General features: G+C 39.7%; 1 protein-coding gene across 9 annotated transcripts in view; it reads left to right on the top strand.

Moving 5' to 3' along the window:
- Positions 1–25,580, top strand: part of KDM4C (lysine demethylase 4C) — a 521,081-nt gene that overhangs the window by 445,650 nt on the left and 49,851 nt on the right. The window lies entirely within an intron of this gene.

Here is a 25,580-nt window from a genome sequence, read left to right as displayed (position 1 = left end):
ACTCCATTAGCCATATACTTTGTCCTCGTCGTCATCTAGCTTTCCCTGGATTTTATAAGGCAAACTTTTAAAATTTAAAAGATCATCAAGGATTGGTTGGGTTCTATGTTTCTTTCTGAAATTGAGGAAAGCTGCATGATTAAATGCCTTTGTAGTGTAGTATGTCAACTAGACTGGTTTGAGATGGGGAATTTGATGTTGTGTTTTAAGATATAATGTAGTGTATAATTAAGTATATTATAAATCTATTTACATATAAATTATACTTATTCCTGTATATAATAGAATGCAAATATACTCATAGCACCATTTTTCAGGCCCTTAGTTGCTGCAATCATCCCACTTCCAGTTTTCTTTTTTAAATATTTTATTTATTTATTTGACAGAGAGAGAGATCACAAGTAGGCAGAGAGGCAGTCAGAGAGAGAGAGAGGGAGAAGCAGGCTCCCTACTGAGCAGAGAGCCCATTGTGAGGCTCGATCCCAGGACCCTGAGATCATGACCTGAGTGGAAGGCAGAGGCTTAACCCACTGAGCCACCCAGGCGCCCCCACTTCCACTTTTGATATCCATCTATACTAGAACTGTCCTCTGGGAGATGGGGATCCTGCCTAGCACCCTAATGGGGACTTTAGTCATCAGATGAGAAAAAAAATGTCATCAGGTTTGTTGCTGTCTCCACATCTTGCTGATGATGGCAGAATAATAATTTGGTGGAAATACTAAATACATTCCACACTCCTTAGATAAGTTTTGTTTTCATTCACTAATATACCTCTGGCATCTGACACTGGGCTAGAAAATGATTTTTTCTATTGTTTTTCTGTAACTCTAATCCACACAATATGCTTATCAGGTATGAATGCTTCTGGGAAGGCTTTTTCAGCAATGCAGTATGACATCATTGTTACTGGCTAGTGGAGCGCTAGCTTCTCAGAGCTGTGGGTATTTACTACCTAGAACAGCTATAAGGATACAGCACAATTTCAGTTTTTCAACTTTGAAAATCAAATTGAGAAAAATCAAGTTCAATCATCCCAAGCTATATATTTATGTGTGACATAAAATATAGTCCCTTATGCAGCCTGGGGCTTTAGTGAATAAAGTTGCAGTCCTTTAGTTGTAGATTCTTGTGTTTTATAAACACAGCAGAAGTGAAACCTCTAATGCAGACTCGCCTATCCATGTTTGAAAGTAAATTTACCAGGCATTAAAATGCCAGTGTTAGGATTACATAACTAGAGAGTATTTGGAGAGAGAAACATTCTTTGGACTACCAGGAAATTTCTTCCCATACCTAGGTACATTATTTCTTTGATAGCTAGAAAATGTTCAAAATTTTTTCTCTCAACAATACACCTGCAGAATGTGTCTATCAGCCCAGTTGAACTCAGTATGCAATCTGTAGGTGTCAAGGGAAGTAATAAAAGATGTATTGCTACATGCCGCCATCTGTCAGTCTGTGAAATTGCGATACACTTCCTGATGAATTTTTTTGTCTCCTCCTATTTTGATGGGAATGAAAGTTGCCCATCTGAGAGAAGGCAATGAGCACTTCCAGGGCCTGCTTTTAGCTGCTGCTAAAACTTGGAATCTTCTAGCATGCCCATGTGGACACGAGAATGATGGCTGCTTCCTTTCATCTGAACTTAGAGCTCATTTCAAGGGAGGAGAATGGTGTGGGAGATCTGGATAGCTCTAGGACGAACACATAACATTCACCACCGGGTGTAAGAAGAGAAACAGGACCATTTAGAAATTTGACAACAAGGATCCATCTCTGAAATTTCCATGAAGACTTGCTACATCTTTCAGCCTCTGTTGAAATGTAAAATAAGCACAGGAACTGTACTCTTCAGGATTCTCGGGATGAATTGTCATGGCCTTTAGTTTCTGTGGGAGGTACCATATAAACTGAGGTTCTTAGAGCTAGTTATTTTTTTCCCGGTAATAGGCAAATTGCTTCAGCGTTCAAACCTCAGTGTTTTTCCCCCACTAAAAAGGGAATAATAATTTCTACCGCTAGGATTATTGAAAGGACTGAATGAGCTAAGTACCTGACACAGAGTTGGTACAAAATCAAATTTTTAGGATATTAACTTCAGTCTGTAGAACTTTTTTTTTTTTCCTTTAAACTCCTCATCTAGTTTATGCTGCCCTTCTCTGGTCTTGATGAAGTTTAGTTGGAAAGTATGTTAGTAGGAATAGAATCCTGTTCCTACTTATTAGTTAAATGGATTCCCACACATACATGTAATATTTCAGAGCCAGCTTACCATTTCCATTGCTGTAAAGCAGTCCTAGCATCTTCAGACTTTTAATAAAGAACCTGATTCTCAGCATTTTGCTTGTATTCTTCTGGGTGTTTAAAGTGTTATTTCAGTGGCTTTTTATAACAAAACCTGTTCCAAAGTAAGTTCATGCTTATTTCACAGATATGATATTTGCCAGGTCACAAAAAAAAAAAGGCTTTGAAAAAGCTTTGTTCAAGCTTCTCAAGCTATGTGGTAACACAGCTAGGTCCAGAATGCAGGTTGGCTCTCTGCATTCCATTCTTATTGCCTCCATGCTTTTGGGTACCTTTCTAGGAATTCTGCTCGCTGTCACTTAGCATAGCTCTGGTAGAGTACCTTGCACCTCCTTTAATGGACATAGTGTGGGAGCTGTTCAGTAGTCAGCATTCTACAAGGCCCCACTCAGCAAAGTAAGTGTAGGGGTGACTCTGAATGTTCCAGAGGCAAAAGAGAATATTTGAGGGAGTTGAATAAACTTCTTAGTTGTTCCCAGAATTATTCTGGGATGAGATCCTGGGAAGCTTTTTAAAATTCTTATTGGCCCCTAGATTTTGAGGTTCTCTGGATTTTCAAGTAAGGTGGAAATCTCATCCCATCCCAGACCATCTAGGTTATGTTTGCTCCAGATTGATGCCCCTTACCTTCCTCTTCCTTTGACAGTCTTAGTTCTTCTAGAAATGATGGAAATTTGCCAGAGATATCTCTGAGAACTTTGGTTGGTTTAGGATTGCTGCAGGTATGGCCTATATGGCATTTAACTGTTCAAGAGTGGTGCCCTTGGTTCTCTTTCTGGACTGTGGAGCTGAGAGTCTGTGAGGTGTAGGCTTTGCCAAATTCCCATTAACTTTTGCTCTTTTGGGAAGCCTTTTAATCATGTAAAAGAATATCTGTTATTACTTTTAATTTTATTTAATGTTTTTAAAATTTTTTTATTATGTTATGTTGGTCACCATACAGTACATCATTAGTTTTTGATGTGATGGTTCATGATTCATTGTTTGTATATAATACCCAGTGCTCCATGCAATATGTGCCCTCCTTAATACCCATCACCAGACTAACCCAACCCCTGCCCTCCCTCCCCTCTAAAATCCTCAGTTTGTTTCTCAGATTTTAGGCTATTTGATTTAAAGTTTACTTTTCAAAGTCTTCAAATTCAATGGACAGATTTATTCATAAATTTAATAATTTTTGCATAAAAAATAAGTGCAAAAGATTATTCCCTTGTAGTGTTTATATATTACATAAATTTGACAGGTCAAATCCTAAGCTTTTTAAATTGAAGTAACCAAATTTCCTTGGAAATCTTAACATGATTATAGATTCAATATATATGGTTCTTTATTTTTTAAATATATATGGTTCTTACAGTTGTAATTTTTTTTAAGTATTTAATGTTCATAACTAGTTAATCAGGTATTAGCTTAGTACTTCATATTCTTCTGAATATTTCAAACACCTTCAAGAAACAACACATGAAGAGGTTCAATGTTTATGAAATACACTACTGCACCTTTATAAACATGATTTGTAATGGAGAAATTGTACTTCATTAATTGATGGGTAAATAAATAGAATCTACCCAACTGAGGGGGAATATTACTATATTGGCCAGGAGTTTATTTAGAAAAAATAATCAAAGAACTTCAAGACCATTCAGAGTAATAGAGTGTGGTTGTGTCTTTGAAGACTAAATGCACAGTTTCTGGTCAAGGGCTCCTGAGGTCAGCTTTCATCTGTCGATCAGCTCTCTAAACAGTGTGCCCTTCACTGAGGCCTTAACTGCTCTTATAGGTTTCATGAACAGTCTCACTTTAGTGGGGGTACTTATTTACCAGACCCTGCGATTTTATTCACTTGTGTGTAATTCTTATGTATGTGGCTTTTTGCATGAAAGCGTAGGCATGTGAATGAAATGTTGAAGCCCTTGTTTGAGTTGGACTCCCTTTCACTTTTATAAATTGTATGTATCTCACTGACTCCAATTCTTCAGCCATCATATTGACAGTTTCCATTTAGCACTGGTGATCCTCTGAAGAAAAAAGTTTGTCATCACCCTGATATCTCATGTAGGAGATTAACTAGTTGCCCTGAAGGCACAATGTCTGTTACATTTTTCTTCAAATATATACTTTCCTCATTTGACAGTGTTTTTCTCATTTCTCTTTTGGTAATTATCTCAAGGTGATTGGTTTGGGAACTTACTCCCAGGAGATAGGTTCTTGGTATTTCCTTCCCATCCTTTTTTTTCCCAAGGGGGCTCAAGGTATGTAACATCTCATCTCCAGTCTAACAAAATCAAAATAACTACCTTGAACTTGAGGGCAATGTTATTAATCCAGGACTTTGCCATCTCTTCTTGGCATAGAGCTTAAGCCCAAGAGTAGCAGGGGCCATGAACCAAATCTACCCTATGTTTGAGAATATCCAATTTATATCAGTCATTTTTAAAAAATAATTATTTATTTATTTGTCAGAGAGAGAGAAAGAGAGAGCGCACAAGCAGGGGGTGTGGCAGACAAAGGGAGAAGCAGGCTCCCTACTGAACAAGGAGCCCCATACGAGACTCGATCCCAGGACCCTGGGATCATGACCTGAGCCAAAGGCACATGCTTAACTGACTGAGCCACCCAGGAGTCTCTATTAACATTCATTCTTTTTTAACTACTTATTCAGCGCTGTGGTAGGTACCACGGGACGATTCAAAGATGTATAAACATAGATGTAGAAGTGATCCTGTGTCTTCTGGAGGTAAAATAAAATACCAAAGTGGGTCTGAAATACTGAAGAAAAAAGCTGTTCCCAGAAACATTCTATTCTGTGGGATTCTGGGAAGCTCCTCAATTTTCAAGTCAGGTGGCTATGCAGACATTACAATGGTAGAGACCAGGTTGATGGAGATACCACTTATCAGTAAGTCCACTTCAGCTTTGGGAGTTTGTTATATATTTTACACTTTTTCTCCTAGTCTAAATAATTTTTCATTGTATGAGTATAATTTATTTTTTTTATCCATTTGCTGGTTGATGGACATTGGATAATTTTGAGTTTGGAGCTATTATGAATAATGCTGCTATGAACATTCGCTTTCAAGTCTTTGTGTAGATGTGTGTTTTCATTTCTCTGTGATAAATATTTAGGAGTGAGAATATTGAGTTAATAGTAAGTATATGTTCAGCTTTTAAGAACCTGCCAAACTATTTTCCAAAGTGGCTGTGCAGTTTTATATTCCTACCAGCAAATATGTGAATTTACGTTTTCTCTTCATCCTTACCAAAGCCTGGTATTGTCAGTCTTTTGGATAATAAATCTTCTAGCGGGTGTGTAGTAGGATTTCAGTGTGATTTTAGTTTGTATTTCCTTGATGGCTAATACTTTTGAGCATCATTTTAAGTGCTTATTCGGCATTCAGACATCATCTTTGTTGAAAGGCCTATTCAAATATTTTACTTACATTTTTTTACTGCATTGTAAGTCTTTTTTAAAATATTCTATATATAAATCTTTCGTCAGAAAGGATTTACAAATATTTTCTCCCAGTTTGTGTCTTAGCTTTACTTTCTTACTAGTGTCTGCAGAGCCAAAGTTTTAAATTTTGATAAAACCCAGTTTAACTTCAATTTGTTCTTTACGGATTATGCTTTTGGTGTCATGTCTTAAGAACTCTTTGGCTAACTTAAGGTCATAAAGATTTTCTTTTAGGCTTTCTTCTAGAAATTTTATAGTTTCAGGTTTTACATTTAGAACTATGATCCATTTTGAGCTAATTTATTATTCTAAGCCATACCATAGATAATTAGTATGTTATTTTAAAAATCGATAGTGTTAAGAATTGTTTTTAAATTTGAGTCACTTTTGTATTGTAACTTTCATGTCCTTTCCAAGTAAAGAATATTCAGTCCTTATGGCGGGGCTGTGCTCTAGTAGTAGTCCTTGCAAAAACTCAAGCCTTTAGTGTTTGGGCTTTCATATATGATTTCTTTGAAGAAGGAAGTCTATAGCCATGAAAAAAAATTGAAACCACTGGTTCAGATGAAGTAAATTTTATTTACGTGAAAAGAGGTCTGAGACCCATGGTGTTAATGCAGCAGCTGTTACCTGTGTCTACCAGAGAGCATGACTAATGGGAGATATCTCTAGTGGCCTTAACAGGCTCCCCCATGAATATTCAGCTCCAAACTGTGAATATTAGTGACATCATTTCTAAATCTTAAAGTAGGGCTGAATCTACTTCCATTTAATAGAAAATATAAACATAATGAAAATTCTTAATTTCTTTTGATAAATTTGTGGACAGTTGACATTGTTGCTTCACATCATAGTATCAGAATGTCACCATTCATTATTGACCCTCTATTTCCCTTTAAATAAAAATGGCACACTAGCTATTTATGATTAGAGGTTTCAAAGTTTAAAATCTTTCCTCGCTCAAACTTTATTTTGATCTCAAACCTTGATACTGACCCTGAGTGTGGTATGATCATGCATGTTTTATATGCCTTAAATTTTCTGGAATTGACCCTTCCTGTAGCACAGTTGTAAGCACAACATTCTGCAATTTCTGAAATATATAGTGAACACAGCTTCCTGAGGCAAATAGTCAACAGGGACATTCCTATTTATAAGCCCCTTTACATTATCTTTCATCTTTAGCCAACCCCCGGTGCTAACACACTAGGACCTAGCACGTAAATTGGTGTCACATCCCAGAAGATATTGAGCTCATATATCACCAGAGCTTATGTTCCTATTTGACCATGGGGTTTAAATTCTTTGGTAATAAACTTAGATTATGTTTGATAATAAGTCAATATTTATCTAGAAGTCAGTACTATCTATTTATTGGTGAACTAACACTGCCTCATTTTATTATTTCCTTTTCATACCTTAGTTGAAAGAGGTTAGCCAAGTTTCATGAGTGAGAGAGAATGAGTAATAAATCTTGCCTTCTATTTTACTAACCAAATGATATTTTGAGATTAGAGTCTGTGGTTAAAAGGAGAGCAAGAATGAGGTAAGGAGAGAGAATAGAGTGTGTTTTTCCTTCAGTTTCCCTCAGTCTCTAACCTCAGTTAGAGAATGTTCTCCACTGAGAAGTGAGTGGAGAACTTGGAAGCTGTAACCTGCCATAATATTTGTTGGTTACATGTGTTTCTGCAGATCAGCTGCCTTGCGCCATCTGATTTTTTGGCTTCTGTAAGATAGAGGATATTATGTTTGCAAGTCTTCTGTGGTTTAGATGTTTTATCCAATACCATTAAACATAAAGAATGTTTCGCTCCTTCTGAATGTTATAATAGCATAATGTGCTGAATAATATTTTGTACATAGTTTTTCAGATGCAAGCAGGGTTTTCCAACAGTACTTAATGCTGATGTGATTAGTGCCTGAAAAAGATGCCTTCTGCAGATTGATGGCGAACAACTCAGTTAAAGGGAAGGAGGGTTGTAATTATGCATATTTCCAGTTACATAGTTATAATGATATATTTATAGACTACTGTTTTTAAAGCATGCTTATATTTACCCTTTTTAGCCTTTAAAATGATCTGATCAAAAAAAAAAAATAATAATAATAATAGTAATAATCTGACCTAATGATTCCTTTGTTTGTGATACCCTCTTTTTGGTGGGGAGTAAAAGATTTAATCTTCTAAAACAGTTTACTTGATTTATGCCATAGGTAGTGCCTAGCACAAAACAAGTAAACAAGTCAGGCTGTGATGGTTGCATTATCCTCAGCCAGTATCTGCAGCCTGGTTGAAAGAGGGACTGTAAGAGAGCAGTTGAAAGAAAGTAAACGTGAGCACCATTGACAGTGAGATTCTGAAATGAGATAAGACCTATCCTGTGGAGATTATCATGTAACAAGCCTTATACAAGGCTACTAATAGTGGGCTTTATAACTTGGCTTCTTCTTACTAGGTACTTTATTCCCTTCCTGGGCAAGGAATTCTTATTTGTATATGAAATTGAACATTCCATTTAATTTTAAAATTTATTTTAATATTAGTAATCCACCCCCTTTTTAAAATTTGTACTGAAACTCTATCCCATGTCATTAGTTATGTTTCTATGGAATTTTGTTTCATGTTATGCTTTGTTTTTTTCTTTTTCTAAAGTTGAAAGAGCAAATATCTAACCAATGTCCACAGGCGGGTTCCCTCCAGGGGAAGTCTAATGAAGATGGGGAAACAGTTGTGTTGGTTCTCAAGTCCCTTTTCTTGTCTAGGCATGAGGGGCTTATTTGGATGTGGAAGGCTGATGCTTCCCCAGGAGGCCCTTCTTGTAGAGGAGAAACTGCTGCAGGGCCAGGGCTTTGATTAGCCACATCTGGATAACTGCATAGGTGCATTATGGATTCCCTAGTCAAGAGGTATCTTACTCTTCAGTAAGTGGTAGCCTTACCATAAAAATGTATTTATAGTCAGCTCCCATTACATTCCAGCCATTGTGCTGGGCCCAGAAAACTATGATGATGGTAAGAAATAATACTGAAATGGTTTTTGCTCTTATCAAATTACCATGAAGAGGGAAAGAGTAACATACAGCAGTCACACTAATAAAAATGTAGTTGAAATTGAAATGAGCCATGAGTTGATAGGAATATAATCCTATAAGAACATGTAACCAAAAATGCCTCATATAGATGAGCAATCAATAAGTAGACAAAGGACAGAGGTAGAGTATTCCAAACAAAGCATGCACAAAAGCTGTCACAGGAAGGAGGATGGTCTGCTCAAGTTGCTGAAAGAGGTAAATGATGAGCCCAGAGAAGGAGGAAAGCACCAGACTAGGTTAGGTTTTGAAAAGTATGTTATAGGGTTGGGTCTTTATTCTAAGAGTGGGGAGAAGCCATTGATGCTTTTAAGCAGAATTCATCATGCAGAAATTTGTTATGAAGTATTTTCTTTGGCTTGAGGAGAGAAGATGAATTGGAGAGTGGGACACAGTAGATTCTGGGAAGCCAGTTAGGAGAACATTTCAGTGGATCAGGGGAGAAATGTTGCAGCGTGGACTAAGGAGCAGTGGAAGAACTGCAAAAGGACTCAAAGGTGACCTGATACTGGGACTGAGGAAGAAAAAAGTCGGAGGTGATCCCCAGGGTTCTGACTTCCTTAGCCAAATGGAAGGTCACATCCATCAATGAAGGAATGTTAGAAGAAGCCCAGATTTTAGGGCCAAGATTATGAGTTCAAACCTGGCCATAATTGGAGTTTCTTTCCTTCTTCCTTGCTTTTCCCATGTCGAACAGTTACTGCATTTAGTGTCATCCCAAGACCCCTGGTGTGCAAAGCCTAGGTTTGGTTTTGTTGTTGTTGTTGTTTGGTTTTTGTTTGCTTCAGAATTGAAGGGATGCTGAGTGAATGTGAGAACACAATGTGAGAACGGACATATTTCAGAAACGTCATGGTCTGGCATGTTACATTCTGTAACACACACATACACACAAACACACAATTACCTCTCTCTCACCCATTTGATAAGACAGTGAATGTTTGCCCAAGTAATTTTTCAACATGACAACACCAAAATTGATGAGCCATGTTTACCCTTTATGGAACTTCCATCTTGACACACAAACATTTAAGTTGAGCATAACTGTGCATAAATAAACTTTGGCCTCACCGTACAGTGCATCCTAACTTCTTTTAATCCATAGCTATCTTCAGCACTCATTTACCTGATTTTGCTTCCCCAACCCCTGTTTTCTGTGCATGTAGCCTGGGTGATTCCTTCCCACTCTGGAACTTTTAGTTCCTTTTGCCTTCAGTGCCTCTGCCTCTTTTCCTCAGAGCTTCCACGTTATGAACCAGGGTAAGGGTGATGCATCTGCTGTGTGCCCTGAAAAGAGCTCTCATTTACAAAGGAGATGGATGGTGTGGCCTTCCAGAATCTTGAATATCCCTCGTTTTGGAAATTCATTTACCTTGCTTTAAGGGCAAAGGATCAGTGATTTACGTTTATAGAAAAAAAAATGTGTTTGGTTGGCAGTAGTAAGAATTAGCAGCTAATATTTAACAATCACATATGCACAGTGTTTTGTATTATGTACCCATGACTGACTAACATTCAAGAAATACAGAAGGCTATGAAAAGAAAAGTACAAGTCCCTGCAGTACCCCACATCTGGATACAGTCCCACTTGCTGCTTTGTATATCCTAGGATTTAAAAAATGAAGATGCAAGGTTTATAAGTGCGTATGTCTATGCAGATTTTTGTTTGAGTGCACTAGGCACAGTTTGACTCGCTAAAGCCAGGAGTTGGCATCCCATGTACTATTAACATTATTGCTAATTCATTATTAGCGAAGGGATGTTAAAACCATTTCCTAGAAAGCCATCCCCTTTTCTCTTCCTCTACTTCCAAATATATACTTTTTCCACCGTATCATTTCTGGGGTTTTACCCACACCTATTCCCCTCTTAGTTTAACCTATAAAAGCTGGGCTCAGCTGTTCTGGTGGCGGCATCATATCCACTGACCCCTCTTTAAGATGTCCATATACCCTGTTGTCCTCCTCCCTTTGGCATATTCTTGGTTCACAGTTGCCAGTACTTACAGATCTACATCAACTCAGAACTGTGGTTACATGTTTCAAGGAAAATAATGAGGATGCTAACAAAATTTCATGTGTTTTTTGGGGGGAAGATTGAAAAAAGACCTATCATAATTTAAATATTAATTGACTGATGACTCAGTGTTCATTAAGCAAGTCAGATGTTTCAAGAATCAGACTTCAAATAAAGATTAATAACCAACATGAAGAGAACAAAGAGGTTCCCATTTCAAAGGTTTGTGTTAACAGAAAGAGGACACAACAGAATCCTCAATGGAATGCTGAACCAAGCATTCCAGGCTTGAGTGTGATCAGTCCAGCTAAATTCACTGCCCTTCTCTAAAGTATTTTTAAGTCTTTGGATTAAAAGCTCTTGTTTGGATAAATCTGACAGTAGTGTGTTATCTACATATCATTTTCATTCTTGTTGGGAGCGTAATAAAAGCAAAATTCTCCCTAATTTCACATTAAGATTTTTATTTTAAAGATTTTATTTATTTATTTGACAGAGAGAGATCACAAGTAGACAGAGAGGCAGGCAGAGAGAGAGAGGGAAGCAGGCTCCCTGCCGAGCAGAGAGCCTGATGCGGGACTCAATCCCAGGACCCCGAGATCATGACCCGAGCCGAAGGCAGCGGCTTAACCCACTGAGCCACCCAGGTGCCCACATTAAGATTATTTTGATTTGATAGTCTTTTTGACAACACAAGAATGATTTGGGGAGTTTCTGGAATTTCTGACTTCTCTTTAAGGGCAAATAGTGTTGAGTAAATATATTGATTCATTATCCTCTCCTCAACCATCTATTTATCTGCCTGCCATTTGTGGCAGACTAGTCTCAGCAGAAATAGGTTGGTAGTAATTACACACGTCCTATTCTTTATAAGACAGTCTGTTATGAACATGATTGTTTAAGTTTATGCATTTGCATTAAATCTGAAAAGAAGGACATGTGAAATTAACAGATAGAAGAAGTGACTTACATGTAGATCAGGGTTGCTCACATTTTATTGCTATGCTCAGGCACATTTGCAACCTTGAGGAAATTCTGAATTACTTCATTGCTACATACATATGCTTCAGGACTTGTCTGCTTCTGAACTTAATATAATATGGGCTGACATTTTTTTGACAAATCCTGTTCTCACAAATCCTTTCATTTGCCTTCACCCCTTCCTATTTCTCCTGTTTAAACCTGTATGTGGAATCCTCTCTCCAGATGTTGCTCATTTCCTCAAAATCTTGCACTGCTAGGCTGTAAAATGCAAAATTAAATTAAATGATAGCCATCTCTTGGTGAGTTGCGACTCTATGCAAGTCGTTTCACTGTTCCGTCTTTCTCTTTAAAATGGGGACATTGTCCTAGGGGGATCTCTTATACCTCTTCTGACTCTGGCAGGGGAAAAAGCAAATGGGTTATCCTGACTCATGTCTGACTATAAGTGTCAGAATGTGACCCTGTCATCTATGTCCACTCTTTGGCACTCAGAGTCCCCATTCCGGATCCCAGGCCTTGATGACCACGTAAGGGGTTGTTGTGAAGGAGCACATGCTGGGCCTGGTTGGCAGAAGCTGAGAGCTGGAAGGTGGCGTTTGATCTGGGTACACAGCCACACACTGCAACATGGCATGACATTTATAAACTGCGACGTCATTTGGTGACTAGAGGACCAAGCTAATCTTGGGTTTCAGCCCAGGAGTAATTAATCCTTGACATATTTTTATACACCATGATGTCTTTCTGCAGTTGTACATTATACCACGAAGCTTTGTAAAAGCCATTTCTGCGGCAAATAGGCTCTCCACACACCTGTCTGTCTCATTGTTTCTAGGCTTTTTGCTTCATCCCCCGGCAAGTTACACAGCTGGTTAGGTTAAAACAGAGCTCCTTGTGTGCCCCTCAGAGAACGAGGTTGTGCTTTGTGAATAGGTTTCCTTGGGGTATTGATCCAGAAAGATGCTCGGTCTCTGTGACCATGGAAGAAGCCGATGTTGTAAAGAGCTGAAGGAGCACGGCCACCTAGTGACTGAAGTCAGTTCAAGAGAGGAAATAACTGCCCGACTGTGCCTGATTCTTATTCCTATTCTTTGCATACTCCATTCCCGGTACTTTGGTAAAGGAGGACTGGCACAGGAGAAGAGTTTGAGAAATTTAGGAACTTTAACCCTAATCCACTGTAACTTCAGTGAGGCTTGGACAGGATGCTCAGTGAGAGAATCTTAGCCAGGGGGTCTCTTGTCTAAAAGCTCTGGTAACCATTGGCACAGTTCAGGGCCTCTATATATGTAAGATAGGCTAAGCGGTAAGTCCCCTCCCGCCACAGCCTTTAAACCACCCCTGACTTTCCTCTGTGACTCCCTCAAATTCCCACCCACTGCAGAAGTCTCCTGTATCATAGCTGTGGTGAGTGATCCTCAAGTCCATTGTTGAGGATTGAGTCATTCAGTCCTCAAGTCCATGGTTGAGTCACTTGTCACTAAAAGTGACAGGGAGTTCACTACGAAACTGTTGCTGTAATTATTAGGAGGCATTGGCTTCTTTTCGTGGAGCCTAAATGTTGCCTCTGAACCACCCAAAGAACCAGTCTTGTTCTTGACCTCTAGAACAAAACTGAATAAGCCCCTACTCACAGCCCTTCACGTTTGTGAAGACACAGCCTCCTCCTGAATCTTCTCAAATCCAAACAAAATTCTCCTCCTACCTCACCTATTTGCTGTGGGAAGGAATGAATGATCTAATGAGAAAGTGGTTTTCAGAGTGCTCTTCCTTCAAGACACTCCTGAATATGAAATTTTTTCGGACAGTGTCCTACTCTTAGATGTGAGAACACTGCCTTAAAGCCAATCTGACCATGCAAGCATGACAACTCCTTGTTCTTTCATCTAGCCATTGAACACTTACCAATGCAGCTAGGAGGAAGATTAAGTGAATTACTTATGCAACTATTAAAAATCATGATTTTGTGGAACACTGCATCAAAAACTAATGATGTACTGTATGGTGACTAACATAATAAAAAAAGATCATGTTTTCAAAGGTACAATATAATAAATGTTTTAATGGTACAATATAATAAATGGAAAAATTGGTGTATATAATATGATCCCAATTATTTATAAAAGTATAAATGTACAAAAGGAAAAATCCTCGAATGAAATGCATTGAAATGTTACTGATTATTTCTAGAGAATGTAATCATAGGTGATTATGATTTTCAGTTTTATCACTTTCTTATAGTTTCCATATGAGCATGTTTTATTTTTATAATAAAATTATTTTTTAAAAAGATCTGAACCATTCTAAGAACTCCTTATTTTGTGACTCATTTTCTCTGGTTTTCTCTATCTGGATCCTTTCAGATTCTTGTGTCAAGTTTTCATTTTAGTTCTCTTATCTCTTGAGGCATCCTGAAGCTCTCTGGAATATGATAACCACGTAGTGTGCTAATAATCATTCTGTTAAAGTACTTTGCACTGTAATTCTATGACAGAGGAGTTCTCACACTTACCTTTTTTATTTTTATTTTTTATTTCAATGTCTGTATCTTACACTAACAAGTTGCATGAAATAGCCACATCTGTTTTTCTTAGAATATAAGAAATGCTTGAAATTAGGTGTTGAGTGAATGACTGCCCCACTTGTCCACTTACTGGCCTGGTTATCTGGGGCACATAATTGTGCTTCTTACCTAGATGGGAGATGACATCTGCTTACTGACTCTTGGATCCTTAGTTAGGATAACCTTGTCTGATCATCTTTTGTAGTAGGTTCTTGGCTTCTTAGTGCGTCCTCTCCTCAGAATTTTAAATCTTAAGGTTCATCTGCTCCCAAGGTGTTCTGTCCTCTTGCTATCATCCTCCAGATGTTCCTCATTGATATGAATTAAATCCAGTCATAGTCACTTGAAAGTCACCAGCTGCCAGTTACTTGTGCTGTGCCTTTCTCTTTCCCTCTCCTCTCCATTTAAATATATTTTAGTTCTAATTCTCCCAACACTCCTTTAAGGTCATGTTATTATATGATTGATGGGAAACCAGTGCATCAAGAGTAGTGTGGGTCCCGTCACTTCTTTGACCCCAGGCATGTGACCCCAGACCTTGGAAGCTGTGCTCTGTGCTGCGTCAGTTGCTTTGAGAAGTAGAATGTACACTGTGGAGCAGAATGCGAATCCACAGAGGCCAGCGCTGGCCAGGCACTGCTCTTCTGACTGCAAAGCCCCTATTATGGCAATGTGAGCACAGGGGAGTCTTCCTGTCCCATAATGCTTACCCCTATCTTTCCTTTCCTCCTCTTTTCCCAGCTTTTGGAACTGATATTTATTTTTATATTTTTTAGAAGATTTTATTTATTTATTTGACAGAGATATTATAAATAGGCAGAGCAGCAGGCAGAGAGTGAAGGGGAAGCAGGCTCCCTGCTGAGCAGAGAGCCCCATGCAGGGCTTGATCTCAGGACCCTGAGATCATGACCTGAGCTGAAGTCAGAGACTTACCCCCCTGAGCCACCCAGGTGCCCCGAGAACTGATATTTATTTTTAGAAACCATGACCGTGAAATTCACCTCAAGACTGTCTTTCTGTTTTGCAGCATAAATTTTTATTGACATAATAAAATATTTTGTTCCCTTCATGTTTCTTAGCCTTTGCCACAACTATAAAAAGGGAGAAAAGATCTGCCCTATAGATGGCAATGTTTTCTCCTTATTTGAGTATGAAGAGTTCCATTCCTGGTGTGCTTATGCCTTAGTGTCTGCAGGAAAAAGAGGATGAAGATGCAGTCAGTCCAGAATGGTGTTGGCTGTACCTCCATGGTGGCAAGAACTTGATGTGTAGAGACAGCTATGCAAGCCTGGGCAAGGGAGTTGACACCAGTTACATTAACCCTAACATGGAGGTAATACTAAATACCAGGACTATTGTTGGAAAAAAAAAACTTTTTAAAAGATTTTATTTATTTATTTGACAGAGTGAGAGATCGCAAGTAGACAGAGAGACAGGCGGGGGCAGGGGGTGGGGGAAGCAGGCTCCCCACTGAGCAGAGATTCCCAATGGGGGACTGGATCCCAGGACCCTGAGATCATGACCTGAGCTGAAGGCAGAGGCTTAACCCGCTGAGCCACCCAGGCACCCCAAAATTGTTGAAATACAATGTATAAAGCAGTTAGTATAGTGTCTAGCACATAATAAACACTCAAGTAGTGATGTGACTGTGTTTCTGGTTGTTACTGGTGGTGGCGGTGGCTAGTAATTTTCAGTTAACCCATTAGTTAGAAGTCCCTAAGCATAAGATTCCCAGTAACATGTTCAAATGATATATCCTCCAAAACTTTATTGAAAGAAGATCTAAGAAGTACTAAAAAGCTTGAAACATGCAGATTCCCTTTTGGGGAATTGTTTATTTTAGGGAATTGTTTCTGGGCTTATTTCATACATCTTACTTCACCCACTTATTTCACCCATCCCCCACCCACCTCCCTTCTGGTAACCACCTGTTTGTTCTCTATAGTTAAGAGTCTGTTTTTTGGTTTATCTTTTTTCCTTAGTTTATTTGTTTTATTTCTTCAATTCCATATACGAATGAAATCATATGGTAATGTCTTTCTCTGTTTTTGTTTATTTAGTTTAGTTTAGTTTTGGGTTTTTTTGCTTAGCATTATACTCTGTGGCTCCATCCATACTCATTAGAAGATAAACATGAAAGATTTCCCATTTGGGTTCCTGGTGTGACGGGGCGTTGGCCCTGCAATAGTTGGTGATGTCCTTCCAGAACAATCTCTAGAGGTAGAGAAAGGGGTCAGGGCTACAGCTCCGTCCTCCTGACTTGGCCACCCCACTCAGCATATTCACTGGGATTGCTTCACCAACTGTGGGTGCCCCAATAAAATCAGGCTGCTAGTGCCCAAGCCTCCAACAGTGATCCCCAAAAGCGCTGCTGGAGCTACCAGCTTGCTGCTCTGTCTGACATGTCTTTAAGGATTACATAGCTGCTCTCACCACAGCTTACAAAGTGTTCACATTTACCTAGCCAAGTGAGTGCAGGAGAGTCCTGAATCAGGGCTCTTTGATTAATTGAGTATATGTGGAGGGTGACTTAACTTTGAGGGAAAGACATGGGGAATTTTGGTTAACCACTAGGGGAAAGTCCTTGATACATTTGATGTCACAGAAGGGTGAGTCGTGGACAGCGTTCCCGCATTCCAGCCACCTACCTATTATTATATACGGTACCTCATATTGTAGATATTCATGGGAATATTCGAATGCCCAACTAGACTTGAATTCCTTGAGAGAAAAGACTTCAGAAGGACTCTTTTTGTCTTTGTATTCCCAGGGTAGCGCTCAGAACCAGGCAGAGTAAAGAATATATGCCAAAGGGAGGGAGAAAAGGCTGGGAAGGGGGGGTGGGACTCTCAAAGGTGGGTAGTTGGTAAGTGAATGAGTCTTTCAATTTCATTAATCCTCTCCACTACCAAGAATCCTTGTTAGCATTTCAGAGCCCCGCCATTAACTGCCTCTGTGTCCCTCTCTCATATGCCATTTCTGTTAGGTCAGCCCCTCACTGTCACCTCTGGTTCTAGTTAATGACTTTTCTTATGCTCTATCACTTAAAAGAACTAGAAAGATAATTTTCAAAACAAAATGCCTAACTTGGTATTTTCTATGACTTTTAAAGCCTTTGCTTGCCAGAATCTCATCTATTTCTAATAGTGTCACTTCTTTTAGAAATATATTATCTGAGGCTTAATGCTGTGGTAACATTTAGAAACATAAGACAACCTCTGTATCTGGCACCTCAGTATTACTGGGCAGGGTATCCATTCTTGGTTTTTGGCAAAAGGGTAAGTGTGTGCTAAACTTGGCCCTCAGGAATTCACCAAATGTGTGTCAGTGTTGTTTTTTTCTCTCTCTGTGGAGAAGACACTATGTTTTAGAAGACAAGTGTGGTTAAGTGTCAGGGCATTGGCAAAGGGTGACTGCTGGGAAAGAATCTAGCTGTTTGAGGGAATAATGAGGCATTGCCCCAGCTGAACAGAGACAACCAGAGCATCTTGGGGGTGGAGAAGGAGTGTGTGTTTGTGCTTCCTTTACAAAAGAAAAAACTATTAAAAAGGAAAGCTGGACATCAGAATTGGACTTTTCCCAGAATGAGAAGTGTCAGTGTGGAGGCAGGTTGGCTTGAACCCATTATCCCCCAGGCTACAGTGACAGTGTTTTGTAACTGGGAGAGAGCACAGATAAGATACCTCAGTTCAGGGATATTTCAGATTTTCTTTCAGGTATGTTAGATATCTCTCACTGTAGAAAAGCTACACGCAAAGGAAGCAGCTTGGAATTAGTTTTTTCTTTATACGTAGAGGTATAGTGTATTCTGGAGATAATCTCAAGCAGTAATGATCAACATGGCCAAGCATCATATTGTTCAGGAGTGCATTTAGCTAGGACCATACCTCAGATTGACTGAATCAGAATTTTCTGTGGTGGTTAGGATTTATTGCACTAGAGAAATGAGTCTGATGTTGAATTTTTCAAAACTTAATGAAATTAACTTTATAAATAGTTTATGTACCTTTTTATCAACCTATTCCTGTTCTAAAACTCTAGGAATAGAGTCAGTAATTTGGACAAAGATTCATGGAGAAAAGTATATAATAGCATTATAGATGATAGGAGAAAATTGGAATGACCTATATATCTTACAATGGGAGAGTGGTTTAATTAATTGTGAAATAGCCATAATGTTGCATGTATTCACGCAGTAAAATGGAGTTTTAAAAAGATAATTAATAACTGAGACAATACTCGTAATTATAGGCAATAAATGGCAAATACAAAATCATAAATGTACACGAATGGACAAATATTATAGGATTTCATTTATAATGAGGTACTTAGAAATAGTCAAGTTCATAGAGACAGGAAGTAGAGTGGTAGTTGCCGGGGGCTGGGGGTAGAGGGAAATGGGGAGTTCGTGTTTAATGGATATAGAGTTTTAGTTTGGGATGATGAAACATTTCTGGAGAGGAAGGTGGTGTGATGGGTTGTACTACATTGTGAATGTACATAAAGCCACCAAAATGTGTACTTAACAGTGATTAAAATAGTAAAATTTATGTTATGTCTATTTTACCACAATAAAAAGGAAGACCTCTTCCCTCCAAATGCTGTGGAAGGAGTGAAGGAGCAGGGCATGAGCTGTAATACTGAGCTCTTCACAAAAGGCAGCCTTGTCTGCCTCTCTGGAGAGCTCAGTTGTGCTCCATGTAAAAGAAAATAAAGTTTGTAGCTGTGAAAAAAATTATGTCATGTATAAGAAGGTCTTTTTAAAAAACACATAGAAGCATAGGTATATTCTACTTCTTTATCCATTCATCAGTAGTCAGTGGACACTTGGGCTGCTTCCATAATTTGGCTAGTGTAAATAATGGTGCTGTAAACATCAGGGTACATACATCCTTTTGAATTAGTGTTTACATATTCTTTGGATAAATCCCCAGTAATGGAATTAGTAGATCATATGGGAATAGTTCTATTTTTAACCTTGGAGGAATCTCCAAAGCCACCGTGGCTGCAGCAGTTTGCACCAACACTATGTGAGAGTTCTTTTTTCTCTACATCCTTGCCAACACTGGTTGTTTCTTGTGTTTTTGATTTTAGCCATTCTGACAGAGTGGTAACAGCATTTACTTCTAGGTGATGAAAATATGGGTTTTTTTTTTTCTATCTTTTAAAATTCTGTAATTTCCCCTACTGAATTTATAGTAGATGCTCAGAACAAAGAATTATTAAGAAAAATAATATTAAAATGTTTTCTATCTTTGTTATCTTCACATGAAGGGTAATATTAAATATGACTTCTATATAACAATTAGCCCAGGATTTAACCCTTCCAAATATGGTTCATTCCTTCAAAAGAGTCCCCTTGACAGACTACCATTGATTAAGATACTTGGTGACTCACCTTTTTGGCTTGGGGTGTATTCTTGTGGATATCCCTAAAGAGAGTACATCTTCAGATTGTGGTGTTTAATGAAAACTTGGGGACACTCACAAATGACCTAGAGCCAAGACTTGTGATTAGGAATAAAATCTTAAAAAAAAAGAGAATGAATATATTCGTAGACTACCTGGTCTACGAATATATTCATTCTCTTTTTTTTTAAGATTTTATTTATTTATTTGACAGACAGAGATTACAAGTAGTCAGAGAGGCAGGCAGAGAGAGAGAGGAAGGGAAGCAGGTTCCCCGCTGAGCAGGGATCCTGATGCGGGGCTCTATCCCAGCACCCTGAGATCATGACCTGAGCTGAAGACAGAGGCTTAACCCACTGAGCCACCCAGGCGCCTCATATTCTTTTCTTTTTGAAAGATGGCTTTCCTCATAAACACTTTGAATGAGGACTGGGTGCTCTGGGAAGCCCTCCACTTTTATATTCCACCATTAAATGAAAAGTGTAATAATCTCTGCTTTGTAAGGAGAGGGATCTGCCATGATAAACAGCAGTTACTTACCATTTAGGGTTGTAAGCAACAAAAAGTGACTGTAACTGGGGTGCCTGGGTGGCTCAGTGGGTTAAAGCCTCTGCCCTCGGCTCAGGTCGTGATCCCAGGGTCCTGGGATCAAGCCCCACATTGGGCTCTCTGCTCCGCAGGGAGCCTGCATCCTCCTCTCTCTGCCTACTTGTGATTTCCATCTGTCAAATAAATAAATAAAATCTTAAAAAAAAAAAAAAAAGTGACTGTAACTGATTGAAGCACTAAAGAAACTTAGTGGAAAGTTATCAGGAAATCCACAGACTCTCCAGGTATGCCAAAGATCAAGGTCAGAGAACTGACGAAAACAAGGGAGGCTGCTCAGTTGGAACATGGGCAGGACCAGGCCATAGACCCAGTCCAGGAAGGACACAGCTGCTTCCCCTTGTGTGGTCAGCCTGGGCCCTGGGCTCTGCCTTTGGTGCATGGGTGCTGCTGTTACGGCTGCCACTGCTGCACTCTGAGAGTGTTCTTCTCTCTGCTGCTTCTCTGTGTCTCTGGTCACAGGGTTTACATTCTGAGCAGGTGCAGCCGATTGGCCAGCCCCATGCATGTCTGCTGCCAGGGAAGCTGGGTAACAGGGTATCTGGCATTTTCCAGTGTCTATAATGGCCGGCCAGTTCTGCCTCCCACTGAGAATCCGAAGGGGAGATGAGGGTTCAGATGCTGGGCAGCCAAACAAATGATAGATAGCTAGTACAATTAGTACATGGCTATCAGTCAGTCTTGTTAATCCCTGCCAGCGTCCATTAATGAGCAGGTGATTATCCCTCAAAATGCCAGCAGCTGCTGGTATCAGTTTGCTCCCCATCACTTAAGCACTTTCCCCAAGGGGGACTGTCAGAAGTTCCAAACTCTATGCCCATTAATCACTGGGAGTTCAAGTACCACATCTTCCTGTGCTACAGCTGGACTGACAGACAGGGTTGCCTGCTCTGTGGTTTACACTTGTTAGGAGTAGAGGTGGGACTCGGTCAGGGGGAACATGGCAAAACGGGCAGCATTCAAGCACAGCCAATTGTAGAGGTCCTTGCAGAGGCCCCAGTAAGAGTTCCAAGAATGTGGTGACTTCAGAATTCCAGTAATCAGCCTGGTGGTCACGCTTTTCTCTGTAGTTGGTGGAGCAAGCATGGGAGTCAGCCCTGACTTTGGCAGCAGTGTGATATGACACTGTGCTCTTGCCTGGGTTGATGACGCATCCCAGTCCTTTTATCAGAGCCCTTTAATCATAGCCAGAAGCCTGCCCTTGACTGTGATTATGATTTCTGTCTTTAATTTTCACATCATCTATTTAGGACTCTAGCTACAGGATTAGCGGCAGCTCCAGACAGCAGTGTCCCTGTGGACAGGGCTCTGGCAGGCTTTAAGGGAGTTCATACATCCCTGGAGGCAGTATGGCAAACAGTAAACAACTATTTATGTCAGGTGAAGCCAAACTGCTTCTGAGGGTCTAGACAGCAACTGGAAAAAATGCATTAATCAAGGTTTTAATGCATATAATTTTCCAGCAAAGGTGTTTACTTGCTCCAGCAACACACTAAGAACTGCATTAGGAAAGACTTCTTTAGCATTTTACATCCTTTACATCCTTTAATAGACCTCAAATACCAGAATGCTTTAAAAAAAAAAATCACATGGGTCACATAGAGCTGTGGGGGGAGGGAGGCTGGAATCTTTTTTTTGAATGTGTGCCTCAGTGGTTCGGACCACACTTTAAGGAGATATGCTCCTTGTGCACCGGCCAGGGAGATGTAAGCCAGCTGAAGGCCTTTAAGAGAGGGGGCAGACCATTCACTGGGGCTTTTCACAAACTAAATCACCTCATGATTTTATTTATCAAACTTTATATTTTTAAGAGAAACTTTTTTTAAAAAAATATGAAATCTTACTCAGATTATTCAGTCAGTAAATCTTATTCAGTCCATAAATCAAATAGAAGTTCTTTCTGGTTGAAGTGATCATGGCGACAAAAGCTCATACTCCACATGGATCTACCTTCAAGGACCCTGAGGCACTCACACCATACAGATATGGGGTTCAGTGTGACAGGCCTCCAGGTGTGGACAAGATGCCCTCTGTCTCTAACTTAGGGAGCTAGATATTGTTCACTCCTCCAGTGTCTCACATAGATGGTCAGTAAATATATACTAGATTAATGATTGTGAGAATTTAGGAGACTCCTGCTTTGGAGGGACCAGGAAGACCTCAGTAGCAAACCTTTCAGCTTCTTTTCATCAGCCCAGATGCTTCTACTTCCATTCCTATTTGAATGCTTTTTACTCCATGTAGTCATAGAAAGTTTCCGGCAAACTCAAAATTTTGAGACAGCTGGTGAGTTGATCATCTTTCTATGGAGGAAACTAGATATCACAGAAATACATTTTTTTATGTTTTACTATGAGCCACCTTAAATCCATTTGGAAAGTAGCTGGGGTATAAAGAGTGAATAATACTAAATGAAGTTTTATGCAAATCAGAATAAAACTACTTCCAGCTAAGTGACCTGGCAGAGAATGAGAAGGTAGCCCTCAAGGCTAAGAGGGACGTCTCCTGATGGAGGATGAGAAAAGGAGATTCACAGAACAATTTTGTGTTGTTATGCAGTTGGTTATTTTCTTTTTTCTTCTTTATTATGAACAAAGAAAAAAAGAGTTCTGAAGGTAAGACTGAGAAAGCAAACTGAAGTGTGTCCTTCCTAGATTTTGACATGAAAGAATATGAAGTGATTTTTTTGTGACTGATACAGAGCAAAGTTGGGTAGAGACTGAGCTGTAAGCTGCTCTGAGGTCAGGCACTGTCAATGCCAAATTAAGGCTTATGAGTAAAGGGTAAATTGACAGTGAGAAAGATATAAAACTGTATCTCAAACATTTCATTTTCAAACACCTTAAGAAAAAAAAAAAGAATTGTTTCTCACTTGGTAAAGTTGCATGTGTTTAGTTTATTAATAAAGCTATATTTTTATGATAAATTGCTCAAGTATCTTCATACTTTGCTTAGGCTACATTTCCAAGGCCATTGCCACACCTTTGATGATATGGTACTTAAAATTTCAGGTCCAGGATTTGTTTTAGAGAATTATTTTAAAGGTTAGACAATCTCTGTCAAAGGTTAGATGTCTTAAATTAAGGACCTGGGTGCCTGGGTGGCTCAGTGGGTTGAGCCGCTGCCTTCGGCTCGGGTCATGATCTCGGGGCCCTGGGATCGAGTCCCACATCAGGCTCTCTGCTCAGCAGGGAGCTTGCTTCCTCCTTTCTCTCTGCCTGCCTCTCTGCCTGCTTGTGATCTCTCTCTGTCAATAAATAAATAAACAAATAAATAAATAAAGTAAGGACCTAATTCTCCTAGGGAGTGTATCCTCTGTGTTCCCCCAAGGCCTTGAATTCCCTCTCTTAGAATTGAAGGGCCCAATAAATAGAATTATCTTGCCTAAGGAAAAGCAATAGAGAGAGACTATGGAGTCAGGATTTGGAGATTGAAAATATCTTTATTACTAACAAAGCAGATGTTGTAGTGTGTAGTTTATGTCTGTGGGCAAATAGGATTCCTAATACTGGACCTGAGGATTAGACAGGCTTCCTAGTGACAAGGGTACAGGATACCACCAGCTCCTCTCCAGGGAAGGAGCAGAGCAGAACTTGAGTTCTCTGTCCACAGGGTGGCTCCAAAGAGAAAGAGAACATGAGGAGTGAAGCCAGTTACCAAACTTTACTGGCTCCCAGCCCCTGGGTGTCTCAGCACATCTTTTTCACACAGTTCCATCTATTAAGTAACTTGGGTCTAAACAGGTTAAGAGTAGGAGTGGTAAACTTGGTGTCTGAAGAGTGTCATTGTGTTTCCCCTGAAAATATCCCACAGAGCCCCTGCAAGTTTGCTGAGGTGCCCCAGGGCCCTGTGGTACATAGTTTGGAAAATGCCATCTCCTTCAGAACTCAGTAACAAAATTCAGTCGCTGCTTATTCTCTTGGAGGAGTGGATGAATGAGTGGTAAAGAAGCCAGGAACATTACCCCAGAGGAGCTCCTCCAAGTGGAAGAAAACTTTAGAAGAGGGAAGACACACACTCTTGTGTTGCCTCCCTGCTCCCTACTCCTATCCCCAAAGTTTCCAGGTTTCAGCTTAGTTATCCGAGAGCTGACGTAGTTTCCCAGCCTAGGAGACTGGATAGTATGTACAGAGAAGCTGTACGCTCCTGCATTCTTAGTACCAGGGACATCTTCAGAAGGGAAATGCCAAGTAAGATGATGACCCCAGGGGCATATATGGAATACATTTCTACAGCCCACCTTTTCGATTCTGCATGTCCAGAGGTCAAATAGTACAGAAGGCCAAGGAGAAACTTACTTTTATTTAACTAAATTAGATGCAGACTGTCAATTCTATGGAGCCTCTGTGCAAATTTTTCTTTGCCCATAGCTTTAAATGGAAGGGAGTCTGCAGTGAGCAGAATGAATAGCTGAGCCTCTCATGTATAGTACAAACCCGACAATAAAATGGCCACTCCTTTATAATACAGAATTTCTAATAATAATGAAAAGTAATAGATGGTGGATTTCTAGTCATAAAAAACTAAATATTTCCTGTGTGTGCCTTGCATTTAAACCATAGAGCCATTCCCAGTCTGCATTGATAGCTTGATTGGTCAAGTGTGCATTTCCATCAGTCAGATTGGCCTCATCAGTAAAGTACCGGTATTAGCAGAACACAAATTGCTAAATGTGCAAAAATTTTACCAAAGAGATCAAGAACTTAATTCATTTGTATTAAAATTTTACTATGTCATACCCAGTACATACAAATTTTAAGAGTTTGCAAACTGTGTCTGTGAAAACATTTTATGAGACCTGTTACTGCCCTGCCCCACCAAAAAATGAAGCACCTTTCAGGATGGACTACAGGGGTTTGGTCTAAACTACTCTCTTAGGAGGAGACACTGTTAGTAGAAGACATGAGATGAAAAGACTGGCTATGGGTGCCACCCATAGATGCCCGTGGAAGGAAGAGGGGTACTCACTTAATGGGCGGCCAGCAGAAGCATGCCCCTCCAGGGAGGTGCAGGGATCTTCTAAAGAGGCCTGCCAAACTGCACACACCCCTCCTAGTGAAATGCCAATTGAATATTACCCCCACCTTAAAAGACCACCAGAGACGTGAGTCAAAGCCAGTCGTTGCCGATAACACCGAGAGGTCCAGAGCTG

The sequence above is a fragment of the Mustela lutreola genome, chromosome 12 (genome assembly GCF_030435805.1).
Source record: "Mustela lutreola isolate mMusLut2 chromosome 12, mMusLut2.pri, whole genome shotgun sequence".
Taxonomy (NCBI): Eukaryota; Metazoa; Chordata; class Mammalia; order Carnivora; family Mustelidae; genus Mustela; species Mustela lutreola.
Note: the sequence above shows the minus strand (reverse complement) of the source record. Positions and strands in the feature narration are given on the sequence as shown.